Source organism: Calypte anna, chromosome 1, assembly GCF_003957555.1.
Source record: "Calypte anna isolate BGI_N300 chromosome 1, bCalAnn1_v1.p, whole genome shotgun sequence".
Classification (NCBI taxonomy): Eukaryota; Metazoa; Chordata; class Aves; order Apodiformes; family Trochilidae; genus Calypte; species Calypte anna.
Window position 1 is genome coordinate 38,798,749 of NC_044244.1, and position 24,282 is coordinate 38,823,030.

General features: G+C 37.2%; 1 long non-coding RNA gene across 1 annotated transcript in view; it reads right to left on the reverse strand.

The window, feature by feature from the left end:
- LOC115599622 overlaps window positions 1–24,282 on the reverse strand; it is a 78,950-nt gene that overhangs the window by 52,095 nt on the left and 2,573 nt on the right. The window contains exon 3 of the long non-coding RNA XR_003988545.1: window positions 6,526–6,699. This is a non-coding gene — a long non-coding RNA (uncharacterized LOC115599622). The remainder of the gene's footprint in view (window positions 1–6,525; window positions 6,700–24,282) is intronic.

Genomic DNA, 24,282 nt, shown 5'->3' on the forward strand with positions numbered 1-24,282 from the left:
GAGAGATGATGACCTCAAAACTGGTGGGATTTTACCCACCATCTAGACCTGGTTTCTTAAAATCATGCCCAAAATGTTTCTCCTCTCAGGCCACCTGAAGAGGGAGATTCTTTTTCATTCAAGGTCCACTGTAAAGGAAAAATTAAAGACAGCAGTTTTTATGGGTCATACCTTCTGAAGCAAGTGTCAGTGCCAGGCACCGACTATTAAATGAAAAAGAAGATAAGGCTCCTGATCAAACACCTCCATAGCTTCATTACAGGCTGTCGGGATGCTGTAGTCACATTCCAACCTCTTAGCTCAGAGTGCTAAGGGACTATCTGAGAGCACTATGTTAGATCTCTGGGAAGCAGTGAAATTCAACAATAAAATAGTTCACCTGATCTGTGCTCTTTGGCAGTATTACCAAAGTTGGGATCTGGTTTCACCATGGTTACTTGTTCACGGAAAACAAAATCTGCCATACCACGCAGCCACATCACTGACTGTGCCTATCAACCACTGGGGCACGGATGGAGAAACTGTTGAGTGGCCTAAGAATCACTGGATGAGGGGTGAAACTGTTCCTGAACGTTGCACAGTCCCTTCAACTGGATATCCCGATACCAGTTTAGCACTAATGCAATCCCATGTCTCAAGTACACCGATGCAGAGCAGAAATCACTTTGAGTTGAGACAGCACATCCCATAGTTTGTCAATTACTTAACAGAGGAATTCCTCACCAGAGAGCTTATCCAGAATGACTGTATTTAAAATTTTGGCCACTTCTTAGGACAGAAGATGGCGAGTGCCTTTAAGATAAATTTACTGATTCTTTGAGGTGCAAATCCATTTCCCTGAAAACATCAAAACCACACAGAAGCCCATAGACTGAGTAACATAATGTCTGACACAATAAAAAGATGGCATCTTATTAACAGATTCATCTGTCACTGATGAACAGCAATACCATACTAACATTTCAAATGACAACACTGGCACCTTTTTCACATTCCCTTTCTACCCTGATTTTTAGCACTCTCTAGAAAGAAAGAAACACACAAACACATATGCATGAAAGGGAGAAACAATGGTCTTAATAAATTATGATAAGCGGGTGAACCTTTCTTGGGGTACGGTGCTTCGAAGTCAAAGAGGTTTTCTCACCAAGGTGCACAGTCAGTGCTCCGATCGTGCTGCCTTTAGACTTGGATAGCCTCATTCAGTGCTTCTGCTCCAGACTCAGCCAACCTCCTCCTTTGGCTGCTCAAGAGTGAGCTGAGTGTGTGTTTAGAAGCTCCCCTTTTATTGCCCCCCCAATCCTGCTCATGCACAGCTGAGGCAAACCCTAATTGGGCAGGGCTGGAGGCTTAACACAGGTGGGCTCAACACAAGCTCACTGCCTCCCATCTCCTAATCTCCTAATTAGCACCTGAATGCCTCAAACATGGGGCTGTGTAGGCATGCTCAGGCCATTCCTCTACACATTCTGCTACAATGATACTTCCTAAAGAAAGAGACAACTGAATTCCAGTTTTTAATCAGCATTTTTATCAGAGGCAATATAAAAATAATTTTAACAGGTGTTGATCTATCATCATGCTACTTCAAGACCTGCTACAATTGGAATAAGCTGAAATATCAGTGTGACTAAGTTATAAATAACATAGATGTCCATGATGAAAAAACTTTAAGTTCCCAAACACAAGAATGAATATGATTCATACAGCTCAGCTTCCATTAGTTGGTTAGGGATGCTTTGTCACCAAATTGCATTGGTGCAAAACATCGTTAGCAATCACTCAAGTAATGTGATCTGCAGTGTGGCATCTGTCAGGAATAACCACATGTTGCTAATGCTCTTCTGAAATCTAGTGATTAGGCTGCTAGTGTTAATAAACATACAAACCTTCAATACCAAGACCCTTCAAAATTCAGCTCTTAATAATGTATGTGTACGATGGCTTTATTTCCTTCAATGTCAGCATTTGTAGTAAAACCTCATTGATAAAGTTTAATTTTGATATATATACTTAATAGTTTTTAGTAACTAGGCCGTTCTTATTTCTGACAGTGAAATGAAGAAACTTCTTTTTACTAGAGAGAGTAATTCCTGATACATTTTACAAAGCCAGAACACAGAAAACATTTATGCATGTGAGAGAGGTGTCCTGAATTCTGTTAAAAGCAGCAGACCATCTCCCAGTCAATTGAACAGCCACTGGTTCCAGTCCCAGGCAATGTGGCTGTGCAGGTCAGTTCCTATGCCTTCAACATGCTAGACACTGGCTGCCCAGGAGCAGGCACTCATTAGAGGTGACCAAGAGGATGTAGACACTTAGACAAACCACCTTTCCATCTAGAACAGGATGAACTATGTTTTTAAACTAGGTGGGAAAAATCATCCATCTCATTTCACCACCTGCAGAGAAATTATGCTCCTAGTGCTTTTAAGGTAGGAACTATCAACACATTTGATGTCGATCTGTCTTGGATTTTGCTTTAGGTGGGTACGAAGCTTACAATGATGAGAATTCATTTATGCAAATCATTGTTTAAAAATTCAGTTTCATTAATAACTGATATAAGCAGTTATTGGAAGTCTGCAAGTAATATTGACTACGACAATACTTAGTCACCTGTTTTGTAATTTGTAAAAATATAATATTTATAGAAAATAAAGAATATTACTTACATGAAAATAACAGAAAGATCATGACTTACCCAAAATACTCTAAAGTAACATTACTGCCTTTCTATCTTTCTCCTGGTTACCCAGGGAATTTAATTACCTTCTTACATTACTCCTTACAAGTTCCTTTTGTTCCATAAGTCTTCAAAATAAAATTTATTTTTTCAAAGTTAGCTAGAGCCAAGCCACTTTTTCTAACAAGACCTCTTGCACAGGAATTATGTGCAGAGAAAAAGAGCTACATACTGAAGACCCCTGCCATATTTATTTAAGCCTGTAGATATTTTTTAGAACCTATCAGAAAAAGGTTCAAATGACAAGGAACATGTAATCATCTCACAACCCCCTTTCAGCTGGAGACAACTTAGTGTATGAACAAAGATTTATATTTAGAGGTCTGAACAGAAAAAAGCTGCAGTTAAAGCATGAAGTCCTCAAAGAACACAACATAGGTAAGACTGCCCTCTTCTCAGAAAAAAGTGAACTGTTTTGACTGAAATTGCCCTATACAGTAAATCTGTATAACATGCTTTGGACTGAAAGTTCATCCTAAGTATTTTAAGTTTGACAATATTCTAAGGACCTGATTCAACAAACAATTTAAATATGAGGATACCAGCTTCTTGTCTTAATCTTTATGTTACATACAGTATTTCTATTCCAGCACATTCCTTCTCTGGACTTAAAAAAAAGAAAAAGAAAAACAAAAAAGAAAAAAGAAAAGAAAAAAAAAAGTATTATGTCATTTCCTGCGATCTGGAAAGCAATTCAGCCTTGAAAGGCTTGCATGGGCAATTTAACATTGGAGTGACTGCACTGCCCCTTTTCTGTATTCACTTCTCACCAGCCAAGCTAAGATCTCCTGTGTACAAGAGAATCTGCTTTTCACAGGTGGGTGTAAGCAGAAGTCGAAATTATTCAAATTCATGTGGAATTACACAGAAAACTGACAAACAAACCAAAACCTCACACAACCAATCCTTTTTCTTCACCTGAACACATGTAAATTAACTTTCAAGAAATGTAACAAGCACTGGGTCAGCCTTTCCCCCCTGCTGGTTTGAGAATTTGAAAACACCACATTCCCTGGGCCAGAAACCAAGAAATTATAAAAAAAGAAAACTTAATTTGAATCTCTCTTTGCACCTGTTTTCAAAAAGCCTCATTTCTTATTTTGCAACAGGTAAGGCAGGGCCAGATTTACTTTCTCTTTCTATTTATATCTGGGCAAAGCAGCATCAGCTGACAGAGTCATCTGCACATATCCAGGACACTGGAAGCATGGGAGAACAGTTTCTGCTCCCTCTGAGAGTACCAGAGCAAGCAACTTGAAGGAAGCTTTATTGGGCATTAAAAGGCTTTTAAGGTGTGTTCCAAAAAATACTCATATGAATACATGAGTAAGAACCAACAGAATGAGAAAACAGTAAGAGTACTGACTGTTAGTTAGTCTAAGACCCAAAGCTTAGTTTTTCCAAAATAAACTATTCCCGAGAAAATTGTGAAACAATTTAGCAATAAAAAGAGAAGCTAGCATTTGCTGTACCCACTGAAGATGTCCTGACTATTAATTTATTTTAATTAACTATTTGTGATAACATAATTGGGCATCATCTGACTGTACTGTCAGCTGGGTTTCTTCCTCAAGAAATAAATGTCAGCCTTCAGGGTTACCCTTAACAAGACTTCATACATTAGAGTTACTGGAATAGAATACTTCCTTAAAAATACATGACAATCAAGTTTTTGAAGATTTTAATTTAATCTCTGATCTTGCAATTTATTCTGATGTCTAATCCGAAAGCAATGAATGGATTACTATGCTTCTGATGTACTATGCACATCAGAAATAGCAATAATAATAAAAATAATAACTATTTTCTTAATAAGAACCACCTCTTAACCAGACTTGATTCTTCCTCTCTCTCCATGTTTTTTAAGAAGACTGTTATGGTGAGCTATTGGTGTTTTAAATTCAGTGTAAAATATATGGACACCCAAATCTCAGTCTTTTTACACCACTGGCACATTATTAAAAGACAAATCAAGACAAAAATCAGCAAATTGAAAACACTGAATCAATGGAAGTCATTACTCTATGTAACTGTGTTAAGGGCTTGAAGCTCACAGCCCCCTAGTACCTTTCCAGTAGATATGCAGAGTCTCAAACAGATGTCCCTAGTAGCTGCAGAGACAAATAACCAACAAATACACCCTATTGTGAACCAGACTGTGAAAGGAATTATACCACAGACTCAAAGGGTCCTTGAAGAAACCATGTTGCTGGCAACTCTCACACACTGGAGATCCTCCAGGACTTTTCAGCTGATCTCAACTGTCTCAGAAATGACACAAAAGATGCACAATGCTTTGACTTACAGATCTGTCAAATATAAGGCTTTGTTCTCAGACACAGTAAATCCAAACCACTTCATATACTTATATAGATGTATGCATGAAGACATATATTCACCCAGGTATGTACTTCCTATGCAAATCAAAGTACTATCATCCTATATCAAGATTCCTGTTTAGCTTTATCATGTTCTTCATTTAATTAATAGTTGGAGTATGCAGGCTACAGATCAGTGGAATGGATTCTTCAGCAAAAGACAAATTACACTAGCCATTTCTAGAAATAAGACACTGAGGTAAAGGTTATACAAGTCTTTGCATATTTTCATTAATATCTCTGGTGGTCTGAGCTGTGCACAGAATTTGGTACCACTGTGTATGTATCGTTTTTTTCTACAGCATTTGTAATGATAACCAAAAAAAGAAGAAAAAAAAGATTGCATGTTTTCCATTTATTGGAGATACACAGGCCATAGGAGGATAGGGGATAACCTGATTTAAAAAAAATAATGAAAAAACCTGCTTGCTATTGATTCTCCCACACTTATTACTGACTGCTATGTCTTCAACCACAAATATTCTCTTTGATGTTAACAAGAAAGATGAACTGCAAAGGCTGCAAGAATGCTTATGCCCATTACTGTCTTAATTACAAACTTGCCTGACTACAAACAAATAAAAAATAAATCGTTTGTATGCCCTGGCCAAATTCCTCAGGCTATTAAGAGAGCATTCCATTATAAGTCAGAAGAAGCATTTTATATTGCCATGAATGTAAACACCTGTTAATATTAAGAACTGTACCCAATACACACTTAGAAAAAGGTCTTCGGCAATAATTTTATATATATGATCAGAAAACAAAAGCAGGAAAAGGATGCACGTATATGAGAAAGTACTGATATTCCTTGGAAAATGCTATGCATATGAAATACTATGACTACAGTTGCAGAGTGGGTATGCTGATCACACACCAACTATCTGAACTAAATAGATATAGCAATAAGGAAATATGCTGGAAGAATTCACCAAATGTATGGTAATGGATACCAGTACTAAAAACAAAACAACTAAAACCAAGGTAACAATAACTATACAAAATACAAATATTTCAGCTATTTCTACAAAGCTAAGCAAGCCAAAATATATTGTACTACTCAGAGATTCATACCTTCCATGTTTTTAAAAAGAACTTATTTTTCATAGTTAAACATTTCTGTGCTTTGACAGATACTATCAAAAGAATACATAATACATTCTTTCGTTTTTTAACAGTAAACTATTTCTTCATATATAGAGACAAAATTTAACTTGGTAGTAAAATTTGGCTTATTGTTTCTATTTTCATCATTCAAACAAGTATTGCATTGAAATTTTCTTACATGCTATTGCTCCTAGAGACATTTCAGCACAGAGATCAGTGCACAAAGAGTATCTTCATCTAGAATTCATACCAGCTACTACTTTAAAAACATGTTGTTCTTTTTTTAAATCTTACCCCAAGTTTCAGAAGAATCTTCTCGGACTCTTGCAGAAAATGTGATAGAAAACTTCTATTTGGCAACACTCAGCCTGTGGTTCAGATGAGGAAGAGCTTTTTCAGTGTTAAGCTGTAATTCTTCTTCTGTAAATTTCACACTCCTTACAGGGAGATTACATCCAGGCTGATACACTGAAAAAATAAATTAAGAAAAGAGAAGATCTTTCACCATGCAGAAATGTGTAAATATCTATCAACCGAAGTAGCAAATGTCTGTAAGGGTTTTCTTTTTTCTGCTTTTGTAACTCTCAGACAGGATCATCAATACTGGCTGTAAAAGAAAGAATTCCTGAAAACTGCATTTAGAACTCACACCTACAAAGAGTCTGTACAGAAAGTGCAAGTCTAAAAATCAAAGTTTCAGAGAAACATCCATTTTTTAAAACCGGGTCCTATATCAGGAAGTAGGTAGGGAAGAACAAGACATTTTTAGTGCATGCATTTTAGCTTCACAAGAGCATCAAAAAATCCTCAATACAACAATCTTGTTCTTTTTTATCAACACGCTGCTCGATACATCTCTGTCCTAGTCCATTAGCTTTGTGCTTGTGCTGCACAGAAGGACACTCTTTGTTGTGAGACTGCACGGTATCACAAGGAAAAAAGCAACAGATCGAGCAGTGTGTACATGTATTTCCAACTGCTCTCTAGACAGTGAGACAAACTGTAACAGAAAAGAAGTTATCTGCATTGTAAAGCAGGACAGCAGTATTGTTTTGAACTACGTGCCGCATGCATTTCAGCAACGTGAAAAGGACAAACACCTGCTTTTTGACTTACAAGTCACGTAGTCTGTAAAATAACAGAGCAAATCTGACGAATTGTCCAGTACAGGAGTAACATTAATGATTTCTCAAATTTATTTACTACAAAGGGTTGCTCATACAAAGAGTAGCCATGTTAGAGACAGCAGCAGTACCTCACTTGGGGACTCTACAGTCTGTAAAATTCACACCGGAGCTTTCCTAAGGACACTGTGCAACATTCAGAAAGCCAGAAATGCAATCGACATTGCAAGCTTAAATCTAAGATAAAACAAATTAATGGCTGAAAAAATATTGGCTTTTTTAAATAGAAAAGGGCCTCCTTCCCAGACCTCATCTTTTCATAAAAATCCCTTCCTCAGTTTGCATGAGAAGGGCCAAGCCTGGTGTGCAGTGAGAGACTCACCCACAACGGCAGGGTGTATGTGGAAACAGTCCTCTAGGATGAATCAAATCTTACAGAGACAGGAATTCCTGTTGCCCTGCTCCCAGGGATGGCTTGTGGACAGCTCAAAGACTCCTTGAGCAGTATTTGGGTACCTCAGCAGTTTAATATTTACTGGTCATTATGATGCAAGATTTATTTTCCTGGATAGGTGAAATATGTAAATAAGACCCTGTATATAGTTAATAAAATGAAATATATTTTATCTTTTTAAATTACATGTAACAAAATATAGGAAATATTAACTCTAACTGTATTCACGCAGAATGTACAAAGGTACAGTTTTCTATAGAAACATATATACTGTTATATTCAGCAAGTAATTTATGTAGTGGCAGGGTGATTAATTTCAATCCATACTTTTAAATGCATGCCTTAGAGCCTTAATGTAAACTTTAATTACTGTGCCAAGCAGATGAGCACATAATAGCAGCTATCATTTTAGAACTTTACAGACATGGTTCACTATTTGAAAAAACCCTTCTTATATGAACATTTGCTTTACAAAAGCAACAGACTCTTGATCTTATCAATGTTGCTTAATTTTAAAATCAAATCACAAATTTCATGATATTCAGTATTGTTCTTAAAGCCTTGGCTCCTGTAGTTATGCAATTACAAGACACTTAACAATCTAAGCCTAAGTATGTCTCTAACCTTCGTGTTTAATGCTTAAAATGGGTATCTCAGCAGCTCAAAACCACTCAGCAGAGTAAAAGAAACTCTACAGTGTTTTAGCACCGTAGAGCATTTAAACTGTGACATGATTTTCAAATCCAGGCTAATATTTTTCTAAATTAATACCTGAAATTAGTAACACCACACTATTAACCCAGAAAACTGCTGTGAAGGTCAAGGCCAAGCCAGCCAACAGCATCAGCTCCTGGTAGGTCTCCTGTCTGATGGTCAACAAAAATACTCATGTACCTTAGATCAGCTTGGAGAGAGCAGTAGGGTTCATGTGCAGCCACCAAGCCTGTCCTGGCTGCAGCCACCACATGGACCTGCATGTGACAGACAGACCTCCTGTGTCACTCATCATCTTGCTGAGGGGCACTGCAAAGTAGACAGACTAAGGAGGAGGATCCATCCCCAAGAGAGTCAGGGCTGGAGCATTAGCCCTGTGAGAGGAGTCTAAGGGAACAGAGCTTGCTTAGCCTGAAGAAGAGAAGGCTTTGGTCGTAGCCTTTCAATACCTGAGGAGGGGTTATTGAGAAGTCAGAGGCAGGTTGTTTCAGCTGGGTTTGGTGGTATAACAACAGACAACAGATACAAGATAAAGTATGAGAGGCTCAGGATGGAAATAGGAAAAAAAGTTTCTGTAGTAAGAAAGGTGGTGCAGTCTCCATGCTTGGGTGGTTTCATGACCCAACTGGATGAAACCCTGAGCAACCCAGTCTCATCTCACAGTTCACTCTGATTTGAGCAGCAGATTGGACCTCCTGAGGTCCCTTCCAACCCAATCATTCTGTATTTAGGATCACTACTGCCTAACTGGCATGTTTTCTGGAGCTACTCTCACAACTCCATTCACTCCTTAGATACCCTTCAGAACCTAAAAGAGTGTCTTATCTGACACCAGTGTTTTTTTAGCTCAACGAGCCAATTATTCCTTCAGACACTTGTATCCCAAAGTATTTTTGCAAATACTTTGAAAATCATACAGTGATTCTGCGCTGTAATGGTTCCTATCTAATGTATAACCCTCCTACAGTATCAACATGCAAAATAGAAAAGGAGAGAAATATCTGTAAAAATTTTTCCTCGTTAACAAAATCCAAGGTAGTTCAGGATGTTTTTCACTTATCTTTTTTAAAAAATACAATCTCACGAGCTTGTCATATCCTTTCTCATGGGCGTCAAATCAGCTGTTAAAACTGCTAGTGCAAATGTATTTCCATTATTTTTTTCCTTTGTATGTTCTATATTTTCAGCTCCCAAAGCACACTGCTGAGATCAAGAACAGTCCTGTGCAGGCAGGCAGCTTCCTCATATAGCAGAAAATCAAAGCACATGCACAGCAAGACCCATGAAATAGATCTCCACGCATGTACCTGTTTTATTTAATACTACTGTAAAACAGTGCATACAACATAAATATGATAATGCATGAAGGAACTGGGCAGCAACAGTGTTGATCTACCGAGAACTTCGAGCATCTGACATTGGAAAATCCTCATTTGGCTCTCATATGAGGTTCTGGGTACATTTTTGGTACACAGATTTCATTATTCAATTCTAAAAGTGGTGTAAAGTGGATTCACTGAAAAAAATCCTTATTAGGAGTAGTAAGAAATATACAGTTGTAACAGGCCACCCCAAAGCACTTTTAAAACACAGCACAAACCTGCTATACTTCTATTAGAAGACCACCTCCCTAAAGCAACTAATTTTCCTTCATTCCTGAAGTGGTTTTGCTTAATTTCTTTTTCTTGTCCAGCTGTGCCCTAACTTCATTTTGCTAATGTATATAATTTTCCCTAAAATAAGATCACGTGGATAAATCAGGTTCTTAATTCTGGCACCATGATACTACAGAGCTCCATATGCTATTAAGGGGTTGCAAACTGTGGTAAAAAAGTCCCTCAAGGCTCAGTTAGAGAAAAAAAAATTATAAAAACACAGGTCTAAGCTTGCCAGGGTATCTACCTCTCACATTCATAGAAAACTACCTCAGAAGAAAAAAAAATAGGATGAAGGATGTCCAAGACCTGCTATTGTTACTGTAAAGGATGTAAAAAAACCTGTCATTACACAGACACTGTGTGCAATGGTACATGGAGAAGAGCAAAAAGAACAAAGAAAACCTGGTGCATACAAAAAGATCAGCCCATAAAAAGAAGTTTTCGTGGACAACAAACTTCCTTTCACTATGGTGGAAGGAACATACAGAAGGTAAGAAAGGACAATAATATTTTTACTCTGGTTGTAAGAGGGACCACTGAACTCTTCGTGACCTAGGAAGTAAGAATGGAAATGGCAGTAAACTAGTAGCAATGAGGAACCTGAGTAGGCTGCTATTTTTTTTTCTACTCTTTCTTTTAAAGCATTAAACACGTTTCTATATTAGCCTTATAAATTTTCTTAATCTCTTGACACATCTTTTCACTACTGCCACTACACATATGCGTATTAGCTATTTACTATTACGCATGCCACCCAGCTCAATAATGTTTCATTTCTGCAAAAGAAAACATAACCTTTTTAAAATTTCAATCACTGAAACTGGAGTTACATTTTACCCTCTCACCAAAAAAACCCCAAGAGAACATCTTGTAACTTCCAGCAGCTTGCTATGCAGTTACGTGTTTGCAGTTCAACAACATGAGATAGTTACATTAGCTATAAATGAACTGTGACTAGGTAAATAATGAGTAAACCTTTCGAAGTGACTGTTGCTGATGCTGTTAGGAAGCAAATCTATTTAGACCTCTATTCAAGCAAAAATCATCACAAGTATTTGTTCTGTTATGCAAAAATTAGCTGACTTTTTAAACACTCCAAATTACACCTCAGTTTCACTGATATCCCTGGCTAAAACTTTGCTCATCTCCCTGGGGCCAGGAGTTCACCTGGAATTAGAGTCTATATATGGGGCTTATCCTGTAAATACTTACCCAGGATGGAGGAAGCACTGACATTTGAGCTCTGGTGAATCTTGCTGTCACACACTGAAGTCTCCTTTCCCAGCAGTCTGCTCCACTTAGCTGCTGGAGATTACAGCTCTCCATGCTGAATCAGCAAACAGAGACCTAAGGCATGCTCCAGCAGCTTAGCAGAAAGTGATGCATTTCGAAGGGTTTGATCTGAACCTGTGGGTTTTGCAATGAAGCAGCTAAGGTGTGGGCACACGTTCTCTTCTGCAAATTCTGCTGAGGAAGCACTAATCCCCAGTAAAAGGGTGGAGCAGGGAGTTGGGGGCAGTAGCAACTTAAACCACTTCAAGGTTTGCCAGAGCTTGTCTGTCAGCGCTCAAGCTTTACTCCTATAAAGAGTCCTATTGACTTCAAAGGGACTACGTGTACCAGTGCAATTAGCGACATCCACGCTTGCAGAGAAGACTAAAGACTCATTAAAATCTGTATTTTTTTTTAAATGTTCACAATGACACTGCTTTCACTTTGCTAAAATACTAAAAATCCAAGGAGAAAAAATTGTGCGAGATCACTGTGCTTAAATTTGCTTATATATTTAAAATAAGGTCAATTTTGCATATATATGCCAATAAACATAGCAAACTTACTAACTGTATCCCTAGCAAATCTATGCTAATCTGTAACTGCTGGTATAAATTAGGATGAGCTCTTACTATAAAAACACCTTTTTATCCACGTATCTAGAAATATGCTTATGCTTAAGCATGGAATTTTAAGTTGTTTCGCAGACTGTTCCCATATCCAACTGCAACCTGTTTATTTTGACCTCAGTTCTTAGAAACTGTTGATGCCACGGTAGAAATATGCTGTGTGTTCCAACAGGCAACAAACAGTCCTAATGACAGAATACTCCATCTGTGCTGCCAGAGCCTACAGCCTCAGTCTATAGCTCATATATGCTCTAGCTGAGCATGAATCCTTGAAACATGGAGAGAGCAGGAAGGGAACCTGCACTGCTGCAAGCTACATTCTGACATGACAAACTTACCCAAAACAGCCTTTTTTAGGGAATCTTAAGTCATCCAGTTTACATCAGCACAGTCAAAATGCACTAGCAGAACTTTTATTCTATCCTTCCTGTTGTGATTTCATTAAATATGAGCTTTTAGGTGTTTTTTTAAATGTTTCAAAACTACCAAGAAAGCTGACCTAAATATTGTCCAGTTTTTCACAAGGTAAGAGTTAAAGTGTGCAGAACATATGGCACTATTTATGGCAGTCCAACACACTGAATTCAAGGGAATTTTCCATCAACCTCGAATCTGGAAAAGGTACATTAAAGAAAAATGCATGAAGGGATCCTGTAATTTTTCTTGCATCTTCTCTTCTTATATGATGCAGCTGTGCAGCAACACCCACTGGTATTGGTAGCATGGAATGGCAATCCTTCCCTTTTACCAAGGTCTGGTACCAATTACCATGGATTTAGAGGCACTATATAAAAGACAGTGCTGATTTGTTTCTGAATTTGTATCTTTATTAAATTGTCAGGCTGTAGCACAAAAGCAGAGCTTACCTGTCTTTAAAATGCTACTACAATAAATTATCCAACTATTGCAGTATAATTTGAAAATACATATAAATTAATCAACACTACACTTAATGTTCAGATTTTAAATTTTGGTCATGCCAAGTCAAATGGAATAGAAGCAGCATTTCATATTTGAACTGTAAATTCAGCATGTTCCAAGTAAAAACTGCATGCAAGGAGAGACCGTGAAGCAGCATTTTAAAAATCAGCAAGTTGGACAAGGGGATAACTGTATTATTATTATTATTATTTTCAACATTTTTTTAAACTGTATTTTGGTACACAGAAAAACAAATAGGAAAAGCCAAAAATCATTCTCAGGAACACATATGTAAGCCTCAATGGATCAGAATAGCATTTTTCAGCAACTACCCCACAAACAGAGGAGAATTTTGTCTCACACCATTAAAGCAAAGCCGCTTCCCCCAGAAAAGCTTCAGTGAAACAGAACACATTTTAACTATCGAGAATTTTCAACATGTAGAATCAATGCTGTAAACATACACAGCAGTTGAAGTCTAATGAGAGAAAAAGTCAATGTAAACATGCAAAGCAAAAGCGAGATCAGCCATGCAGGACTTCCAAAAAATAGTTTAGGAATTAAACTACTGTTACTGAAGCTAATAATTATGGTTGGTAAAACTTTGACAGTGTACTGAAGCATTCTGTATTATACAACTTCTATCAAAAAAATAGAGGGTTTTTTTTTAATCATGATTAAAAGTCATCACTTTTCCTAAAGCTTCTGCTTTATTTGCATATGTTCTTTTAGTTTTTCTAATTTCTTTTACATGGGATCAGTGTAAGAAAATAGCTATTCTAAATTAATTAATTAACATGCACCCTTCCAGAGAGGGAATATATAATAAAAGTATTACATAGTGAAGTTCAAGCATATTTTTATATCCTCAAAAGAGGGTAATTGATCCTCCCCTCTCCCCAGTTTCAAATGTGGAACTTGGCTGTGATGGGTTCTTTCCCACACAAATCAAGCCTTAGCTCTTTTGAATTAAAACAATATGGGATGATTATTGTGGGAAATTTTTTACTGTTACTGTAATTTAAGACTTTCTGTACCCAATTTTGCATTTTCTATAAATCAAAAACCCATTTCACTTAGGGCTACAATTAAACAGAGGAAATCAAAGACTAACTTCTAAGCAAGTCTTGCTATTAATCATAGGATGAACTAGTAGAACAACTACTTTTACTGCAGTGTCTTTCTGAAAACTACATTGTAATCTAAAGCTTGAGCACTTTAGAGGAGACTGTCACAGATGAGACAAATTAAATAAAGGTACACTAAATGTTAGAGCATTGCATGCTATTTAAGATGGAAGAAGAAACCCAAAGCACACCAACTTCTGTATTAACTCCAAAAAATAACTAGTTACAATACAATCAATCACAGTTATCTATAGCAGCCTCTCTCAACACAACTGAAGCCTGCTAAAAAGTACAGTGCTGGCAATGTTTGCATTGTAGCGATGCTACTACAGAGACAGCTACTCAGGATCTGAGGCTGCAAATACAGAAGCAACCGTGCTTTTTTTTTTTCACCACAAGCAGTCGTGGATTTGAGTCTTTTCCTGTAAATATCTGCACATTTTTTTCCTTTCAAAGAATAATTTACAAAAGCAATTGACTTCGACATCAAAATTTAAAATATGACATACGTATAAGACATACAAATGAAAAATTAAAATAGTGGGGAAAAGTGAAACTGTGTGAAGTATGTAAAACAAGGCTTATTTACTAAAATGAATCTTAAGGCTTATTTACTAAAATGAAAAAAATGCATCTTGATTGCTAGACAAAACAAAAGATGAACTCTTAAATCACCAGAAAGACATGTTTTAACCAGCTATTTTTCCCCTCTGTCTCTGTTCCTCAAAAAAAATATTTTTTATGTCATTACTGCTTTTAAGGGCCCAGATAATTTTAGGGGGAGATTAAATGCATCATAGTGTTACTTTCTTTAAAAAATCCTACAGATGTGCAAATCTCCACATTATTTGCAGTAGTGCATGCACAGTAAGAATAAACAATAATATTAAATTTATTCATACAATACATAAAAATTGGCTTCCAGTTAAACACAGTCTGCAATGTGTATATTCCATGCTGAAGAGGAACATTTAACTGATTGCAAGGTAAAACTAAAAGGGAGTTACTGGAAAGGATTCTTAAAAAAACAGAACAAAAGCCCTCCTAACACTGAGTAACTTCTCAAATACTATGTTTCAATAAAATACCAACAGCAAAGTTTTCACCCTTGAAAAGAGATGGATTTAGAAAGAACTAAAGGACATACTGCGACTACAGTTTGAAACGTTGCTTTACTACTGAATTTCTTCCTAACCAAGATTCCTAAAGTACGTGTAGATCTCATTATCTCTGACAATGAACTCCTGGAGCAATCAGCAGCTCTGTTTCTCAAAAAGTACATTCAAAACATGTCAGTTCATCTGTGACACAATATGCTCCCAGGTCTTTGCTTCAGTTTGCTGGAACTTGCTCATCATTTTGAGCACAGCATTTACTGAGCTGATGGAAAGGGGTACTTCTCATTTTGTTTTTTTCTCTGATCTCAACATCAGCCAAAAGTAGGTACTGACTACACAGGAGATGCACTAACCAAAACAATTCCTGCAACCATAGCCTTGCCTACTATAACTTTGGAAAAACTAAATTAACCTAAAGCGTAAGGAAAGAAAAAGTGGTGAAAACCCAAAAGTCAAACATGAGAGTTTTGAAATTTTGTGCCCACCGTATGAATACCTGGAGCACTTATTCCATTTAGATAGTTACAAACCCTGACCAACTTTATAGTTCAGCATAGAGCGTTTATCCCTTTGCTTTTTCTCCTCAGTTTAACACACTAATTTCTTCCATTTGACCGCATATGACACTGTAAACTGAAGAGGGAAACTGCATACCCTGGCTAGCTTACAGTACCTGGGGCTCAAGATGCCTACATACAGCTTGGACTAGAGGTGTTCTCACACTACAGGTAATGAGAATTTAAGAAGAGGAGTTAGCAGAAGCACTCATGAGCCGGCTGCAGACACCTAAGTGTAAGCACAAGAAGTTTCTTGGGGCCCAGCAGCACTCATCAGAGATTTTCAGCATCATTAGTCATCAGGTTATAGAGGTCTCAAATTGTTTTAAAGGGTTAGTAGGGAGCATTTCTGAACATTTTATCTGTAGGCCTTCTGTATTTTAACTTTTGGTTCAGAGTATTGCATTTTCACAAGTCCTTACGAGCTGCAGAGGAGAGGAGAGAGGAAGTGGTAGTAGGAGGGTGAGAAGACATGGAAGCAGCACAGTCTGGGCAATGTGATGGTAATCCTGTTTATGAATCTCACTGGCCTACCAGTGAGTGCAAAGCCTTAGCAACTGCAGGATTTGCTTGTCACAGGCACACTTAATAGAAGAGAGTGTGTGTGTGTGTGTGTGTGTGTGTGTGTGTGTAAACCTTGGGTTTTACAGAATTCTTTAAAACAGAGTAGTCCTTCTGCAATAAAAAAGGCAGTACAGCTTTAGCTGGCCTGAAGCTGTCCACATGGTGGAACCAGCGTGGCTCTCTGCACTCAGCCAAATCCTCCTCTGCTTCCCAACTCTGTGCATCACGTGTGTGTCTGGGGCACTCTCCAGTGTAGCTGTGCCCTTGATGAGAATGAAAATTGTAGTCAGGGTGACTGAGAAAGGCTGCTTACTTGAGCTGACTGTAATCTGCTACACAATGCCAATGCTGCATGAACCGTGCACACTTGCCTGTCTTCTGGAAACTAAACTCTTGGTACAAACAGAGGACAGGTTACTGTTAGAGGAAATAAAATCTGAACTCAACCACATTCAAGTAAGCATTAGGATAAAAAGAATGGAATTATTAGTGAAAAAAAAAAAAGCCAGCAAAAAATACTTAAAATATGCTAATATCTTTTTTTTGAAAAGTTCCCTCCCAGTTTTCTCTTCTGCAAGAAGCACATAGAAGATTTTATTTTTTTAGTTTTAGCTTCCATGGTCATTGGTTAGTACCTGTAAAGTTTTTGAACTTTTAGTTGTTTGGTTTGGTATTAGTTTGTTGTTTTGTTTTTTAGGCAATGATCTAATTAACCTCCCCATCCAATCTTGAGATGCTATCAACATACTGGATTTTAATTACTTATAGAGCAGGGCCCTAAACTGGAAAGGCAACAAACCAGGCAGTTTCATAGCATCTTTCTATTAAACTGTTCTGATCAAACTTGGACTTTGATTTGGAGAATAGACATACACATGCTGTGTCTTGGCCAAACTGTCCTACTTCTTATGAGTAACTATTTTAAAGATGGTGGTGATGAAAGAAACCTCATGGCAAGTAAGAAAAGAAACACAGAACCTTCCACTTTGGCAGAGAGTACTATGAAAATCTGGGGACAGGGTTGACTGCTAAAGCTACGAGTGAAAATTTCCCTTCAAAAGAAGTCAAGCATCAGAGTAGAAGCTGCAACACAGGCTATGAGATGCTGCTTTGTGCAAAGCAGTATTTAACTCCTCAAATTCTGCAGGCACTGCTTTTCAAAACTGTTCACAACTTCTCCCTTCACAGCTCCATGTTCTCCACGTGTATGTTGGACATGCTTTATTCACACAACTGCTTCTCATAGAAGGAATGTCATGGACAACGTCAGCATTCTCTTCAACTTACAAGGGGAGGTGCTGAGGCAGAGAAGGAAGAGGAAACCTTGAAGAGGCTCTTACTGTTACACCCAAAGCTGAGCATAAAAGAATCTCCCAACTTCTTAATCATTTTTCCAGGTGAGGGCACTATGACTTCCACATGTGAATGCTTCATCAAGGTCTAATTTCTGGACAACTTCATGACTAAGATACATAATTTATAAGGATACTATATCAAAGGACAGAAAAGTAACTAGACAAACTCTTGGCACAGCAGAGTTAAGACCATTGATTTCAATGGCTCAATAATTGTTCTCTGCACACAGTATTTCTCCCAGCAGCTTCTACAGCTACATAAATGACATTAAAAAGCTGTGTGCCATCTGAAGTGGCTTCAATGGGGCTTAAACACCATGCAGGCCTTGAACCGGTCATTTGCGAAGGGGTGAAATTCTACAAAGAATGGCTTTACTTTTTTAAATTATCATTAGGAGTAACACCCACCAGACAGCAATGTGAAATAAAGCCATTGGTCACTGGGAAAAACTTTTTATTATGAGCATTTTTAAGAAATGCTTACACAGAGCTATAGCAAAGTGACAAGAATACTGGCAAAGTAACTTTTCAGTTTGATTCTTTATATTAATTGAATGGTAAGAGGCTTCTATTTGTTCTTCCACTATTTGTAACTTCAGACCTAATACACACAAAAGGCACAGGCTTGGTTTTTCATAGATTGAAAAGCTTGTTATCTCTTCCTGCTAAAGCTGCAATTCATCTGTACTTTAAGCTAGACTGTATGTCAGGAAGAACACACAGGATGACAAGAATAGTTAGAAAACTCAGGGATTGCTACTGGCTCAGTCACCCCCCTCTTCCAGGTGAAGTTCAACCCAGAGCAGGCAAATGTGTACTCTTTCACATATTCTGCACAGCAGGCACCAAAAGTTGAAAGCCTTGCAGCAATTATTTTTACAATAATGGAATTTTAGTGCTTCTGTGTCTAACCCAGAACCTTATATGGGATCAAAACAGCCATATCCAACAGACAGTGTAAAGTAATCTATTTTGGGAAGAGAATTATGTTCATACTTTAAGTTCCTTCTACTTGTTAAAACCGATTGCAAAATCTGGACTGCGGTGTCACAGGCTGAAGAAATACTCACTAGTAAGTACATATATGTGCATACAGTACCTTCCATAAGCACGGAATTAGCTTCATGAAGTTACAACTATTTGGTTTTCACTCCTGATTTCCACACTGGCTCACTCTTTACAACAGGCACTACACTCTTTTTCTAGAAACTCCAGCCCTCTAGCCCACCTTGCCCCCAGCTGGCTCTATCTGCAGCCAAGTTCTATTTCTCACCCACCTGCCTTAAGCAGCAGGGCAGGTTTTGACTCCTGGAAGCATTCTGAGGCAAAAAATACAAGCACGGATGGATACCATTTTTATCCTGTTAAACACTATTCCCTGAGAGCACTTTGTCTTATAGAGAAGAAAGTAATTTCCACTCTAAATAAAGTACCAATGCTACAACAAAGTAGCATGCGAATATCACAGGCTCAACTTAATTTTTATTTACCCTAAGTAGGAGAATGCATTCATGCAAAAAATAGTCATGTTTCGTGTCATACATGAAACATATATTGTAGAGTAGGTTATACTTTAAATGAAATAATTTTATAGAGACATTCAGAAGGCACCAAGGAGACAATAGAAATACTTGTTTTAGTATAATTTAAAATGTAAATGTCATGTAATATGTAATTTAAATGTAAATCTGCACCTTAAACCTTCAATCCATCAATGTAAATCTCCATTTAAGAAACAAAATTTCCATGTGATCATGTTAATTCCTCCTTCTATAATAATTATAGAATGAGAAATGTATAACCTTCCATTAAAAAAAATGGTAACTTACTATCTTCGTAACAGACTGGGTTGGAAAACTATTAAAAGGGGTACTAATAAAATTAGGTTTAAAGGTGTAAATTGTCTATTCACATAATAGCAATGCAACAAACACCTCCCTATATTTCACACTGCATTAAAAACAAACAAAACAAACAAACAAAAAAAAACCAAACAAAAAAAACCACCAAAAAACCCAAAAAAACCCCAACCCAACATGATGAGCCCCTGTAGCAAAATTTAAATTTGTATGCCCTTGGTCCTCCAACAGAGTTTCTGTCCATTTTGGATAATATAATCAATTCCTTCGCATAGAATTAATGAATACATGCTGGATTAGGAAGAATACCAATGCTGTGTCCCTTAAAACAAGAAAGCAAGACTATGATACTCCTTAGTTTAAATCAGACAAAGTAAGAACGTAAAAACGCTAACTGTGTGAGCCCACAAAGGTCAGGCAGAATGTGGTGTTCTTTAAATGCACTTTAAGAGTCATTCAAGTTCAGGCTTCCTGCATCGGGTTTTCAAATTAGTGTTACTTTGATTTTAGAGTATAATCCAAAACTCACTGCTGTCTGTGGGAGACTTTCCACTCACTCAGGACTGCATATACTGTGCTGGTTCCTATAGACAAATAAGAGAATTCATCCTATCTGCCAAAGGTAACATAAATATAATGAGAACTCTCATTTTGTTTAAAAAAAAAAAAAAAAAAGAGAGAGAAAAAGAAAATAAAAAGAAAAAAAAGGAAAAAAAGAAACTGCATCCAGAGAGAAAAATAAATATATAAAAATATAGAATTAAAAAAAAATAATGTAAGAGTATAATCTTTTGGAAATACTGTATATACAAATGTAGAAATAAATATACAAGAGCTTTTTGAGTATGGGTAGAAAAACAAATACAGTGATCAAAATCTCTTGGATACAATCAAATAGCTTTCCTAACCAGAAATGAAATGAATTCTAATAAAAAGCAAGACTCATTCTGAAAAGGTTGCCAGTGCATTTAAAAGTTCAAAGATTTTTGTTCACCAACTCAGTACTTTCTGAACTGAAACAAGAAACTGTCCATCTAAAACACTGTAGAAATTTTAACTTCTTTATGGTTATTACATTTTGCAGATGAAAATGTAAATGAATTTTTCTACAGCTTTATCTTTAGACCAGAACAAAAGCTGTTTCTATCACCTATCCTACTGTGATTCTGTAAGACCAGTTCCTGTGCAATATATCAGAAAGAATAATATAACTTGTGTTGGTAGATCAGTATTAAGTGTATTCTCTTTACAGAAACCCCAAACCAACAAACCTCTCTGATGAATTAATTTCAGAATGAAGTATCTTGGCCTACCATGGCTGTAAAACACAAAACCATGATCACATATTTCTCTAAGCAACTCAGTGTCATCGCCTGCCCCCCCAGCATTAAAATAGACTTAATGGTGCTGCGCCTTGTTTTCTAGATCCTAAGATCAACTGTTTCCCATGTACTTTTCTATTTCTGAAATTACCTAAAACAAGAAAAAATAAAATAGAGAAAAATAAAGAAAACAAGACCAGTTCCAAATAATGCTATTTTTTTTGTTATTTGGCATGCTAAAAATATTTGTGTTTGTAGTTCTAAAAGCACTTGAAGTCTTTTATTATTAAAATTGAAGATACCTCCTTCTTCTGGAAATGTCTCCTTACAGTGACAAAAGAATTTCTGAATGAATGCCACAGTAAACATATCTGTATGCAGGTATCTGAATACATGGGCAACACTTTAAGTGTACCACAGATTTATACAGTGTTGCAAAATATCAGTCAGCAATTCAAACACAAGAAATCAAAGGCTATAGAAAATTATTACTCTATTAATATTTAATAAAGGTATATTGGTTATTAAAATAATAAATTCAGTCTTCCTTCACTGCTTGCCCTTCCCCTTTGCTAAATCTTCAGTCCAAAGCAGTTTACTTTCCTATTTGCAATTTAAAAGTTTGAAAAGAGCAAATCACTTTGAAACTCCAAAGAGACTGGACAGGAGCTAAATGTTTTTCTTGGCAGATAACACCATAGAACAGTTAAGGTTAATTTAAACCTACACATGTAAAATTTAAATAAGTAGTACATTGCCATTTCCAATCTATAGATTACTTCCAAAAAGACTGGCCTAATTTAAATAAAGAATGCATAAGGTACTGCCTCAACTACATAGTAAATATGGAACTAACATTCATTCTCTTTATTCATAAAACTCTCACTTGGAGCATCAGTGAAATGAAGCCCTTTGTAATCCCCCATGCCTCTCTCATTCCTCCCCTCCCCCCCCTTTTTTTTTTAAACAAAACATCATTGATGCTCAGACATGTATTTTGGCGTATCATGTCTGGACAATTTTTATGAGAGTTTTGAAAAGTTTTGTGCAAGACCCTGAAAACCACTATAGCAGCCAGATCATTATTTCAAACTATTATGTATATGGGCTTAATCCAAATCTCATTTGAAGTTGATGGAAAAACCCCCGTTGCCTTCAGAGGCCTTTAGATCAGATCCTTTGTTTCCTGAGGTACTGCATAGCAAATTCCAAATGCACGCAAGAGGGAAGACAGTACAACTACTGAATAATTGGTGAAAAAAAGAGTGTTTTTGCAAAGGGCCGTTCAAAATTATAAACTCCTATATTTGTATATATTTTTAAAAGGCAGGCTGTGAAGAGCATTTTATTCTTGCATATCCACCTGCAAATCAAGGCATCTTAAACCAAATTATGTCCTATTTTGAAGATCATAAGCAAACTTCAATGAAATCCTACTAGTACTGGGGTCACTAGGAGATTTAAGATACCCTACATGAGTGCAGGAATACTTTTGGAAAAATTTCTGCACCATTCATAGGAAAATCACAAATTGGTTTGCTTGCTACTGAGAACTTACAGACCAGATTTACTAGTGATTGCACAGATACGTATACATATCACATTAGTGAATATCTGGGTAGAGGGCATTGACTACTCCAAAGCTCAAACTCAACAGAATTCATCTTACTGGAGATCAGGCATGGATGCAAATGCCTAAACAAGTACTTAGTTGCACAGCCAGTACAGTTTACAGTAGCATAAATTCAGGACTTTTTACAAGAGTACCTGTGCACTTGAAAACTTGAAAACCCGGCCATTTTATATCTACGAGGATCACTCTACTTATGAATGTCTATTGTGCTGGCTAGAGGGATCTCAACTTTTTGTCTCCTGACTGCAATCATAATTCCAGCTGGCTGCATGCATAATGAATAAACTAATACCTATATTTGCCACAAACAGATGCATTGTACAAGCACTCAACATGTTATATGAACACATATGATGAAGAACCATGTCCTACAGTGTGTCTTATTTGAGAAACAAAGACATGCAGTCATATCTAAATTTGTTTTTTTCCTTCTTCTCAGACTAGTACAGCACCATAACTAAAAATTAAAACTGTTCAGCAGTATTGCTGCTATTTATATGAGCTCCACAGTCACCACCATTGTGGGGGGAGGAGAAAGGAGGGCTGATTACCTGCACCTGTTTCAAGCTGAGAGCAACTGATGCAGTTAGTAGGAAAAATGCCTAATTAGAGCATATTTCCATTTTCTTGAGGGAAGGTGTCACGATAGCAGGCCTGCCCATGCCCTGAGCACCCACGTGCACAGGAGACTTGGAACGCTGCCGTACGAGGCAGAAGGCCCCGCCGAGGTTTTTCGTGCTGCAGGAGTGTGTGGCACATGGACCAAGGCTGCTGACAGTGAAACCATTCTGCCTGCAAGGAAACTGCTGAAACAAGGAGTGGATATGAATTACATCCCTGCTCCCCAACCCTTTTTTTTTTTTTCCCCAAAAGAAATCAGGATGAAGAAAGGCATTCCTTCCAGTCCTCCCTTTATTTCTTCTTAGCTACTACAAAATGTTTATGAATACTTGGCACATACTAGGAGAAGACAGTGCTGTACCACACAAAATATAATCCAGCCTTACAATCTTACGTTATCTTCTATGTTCAATGAAGATGAGAATTCTGGACTGCACTCACATTCAAAAGTCGTAACTCCTGCTCCATTCGCTTTCTCTTTCTTCCCTCCACCTCCTCCCTTTTCCCTCTCTTTGCCGACAATAAAATCTCCTTTAACCTGATCCAAATCTGGCAGTATTCATTCAGACAAAATTCCAATTAATTTCAAAAGTTTACCCTGAATAAGGATGCAGCACATCCCATTTATTATCAGCGAAAGTATCCACTGCATAATCTCCCACCTATCTGTGTAAAATGCTGGGCACTACGGTCCCCTTTCCCTGCAAGCTGCTCTCTGCCTTGCACACGTAACAGTGCTCTCTGTTGAGCACTCTGAATTACTCACAGGCCTAGAACATATGTGTATGTACCTTTCCCTCATGTTCCCTGCTTTTTCTCTGCATTAGAACCACTCAGTAAAAGCCATATTTTTAGTCAATAGAGGTGGGAGTTTAAGAATAGGCTGTTCGCTTATCAGCAACACCTTAAATATCCTTTTGGAGGATAAAAATCCATTTGGAGGATGGGGGTGGGGGAGAAAGACGGAGTTTGGAGCAAAACCAGTACGTCTAACATTGTTTTCTACATGTTTCATTCAATCATTATCTGCCAATATGCAAAAATCCATCTTAATCAGCTATAAAAAAAATCCTTTTAATTAAGCATTGTCTATGCTTTTAATTTTCCATTCCATGCACCAAAC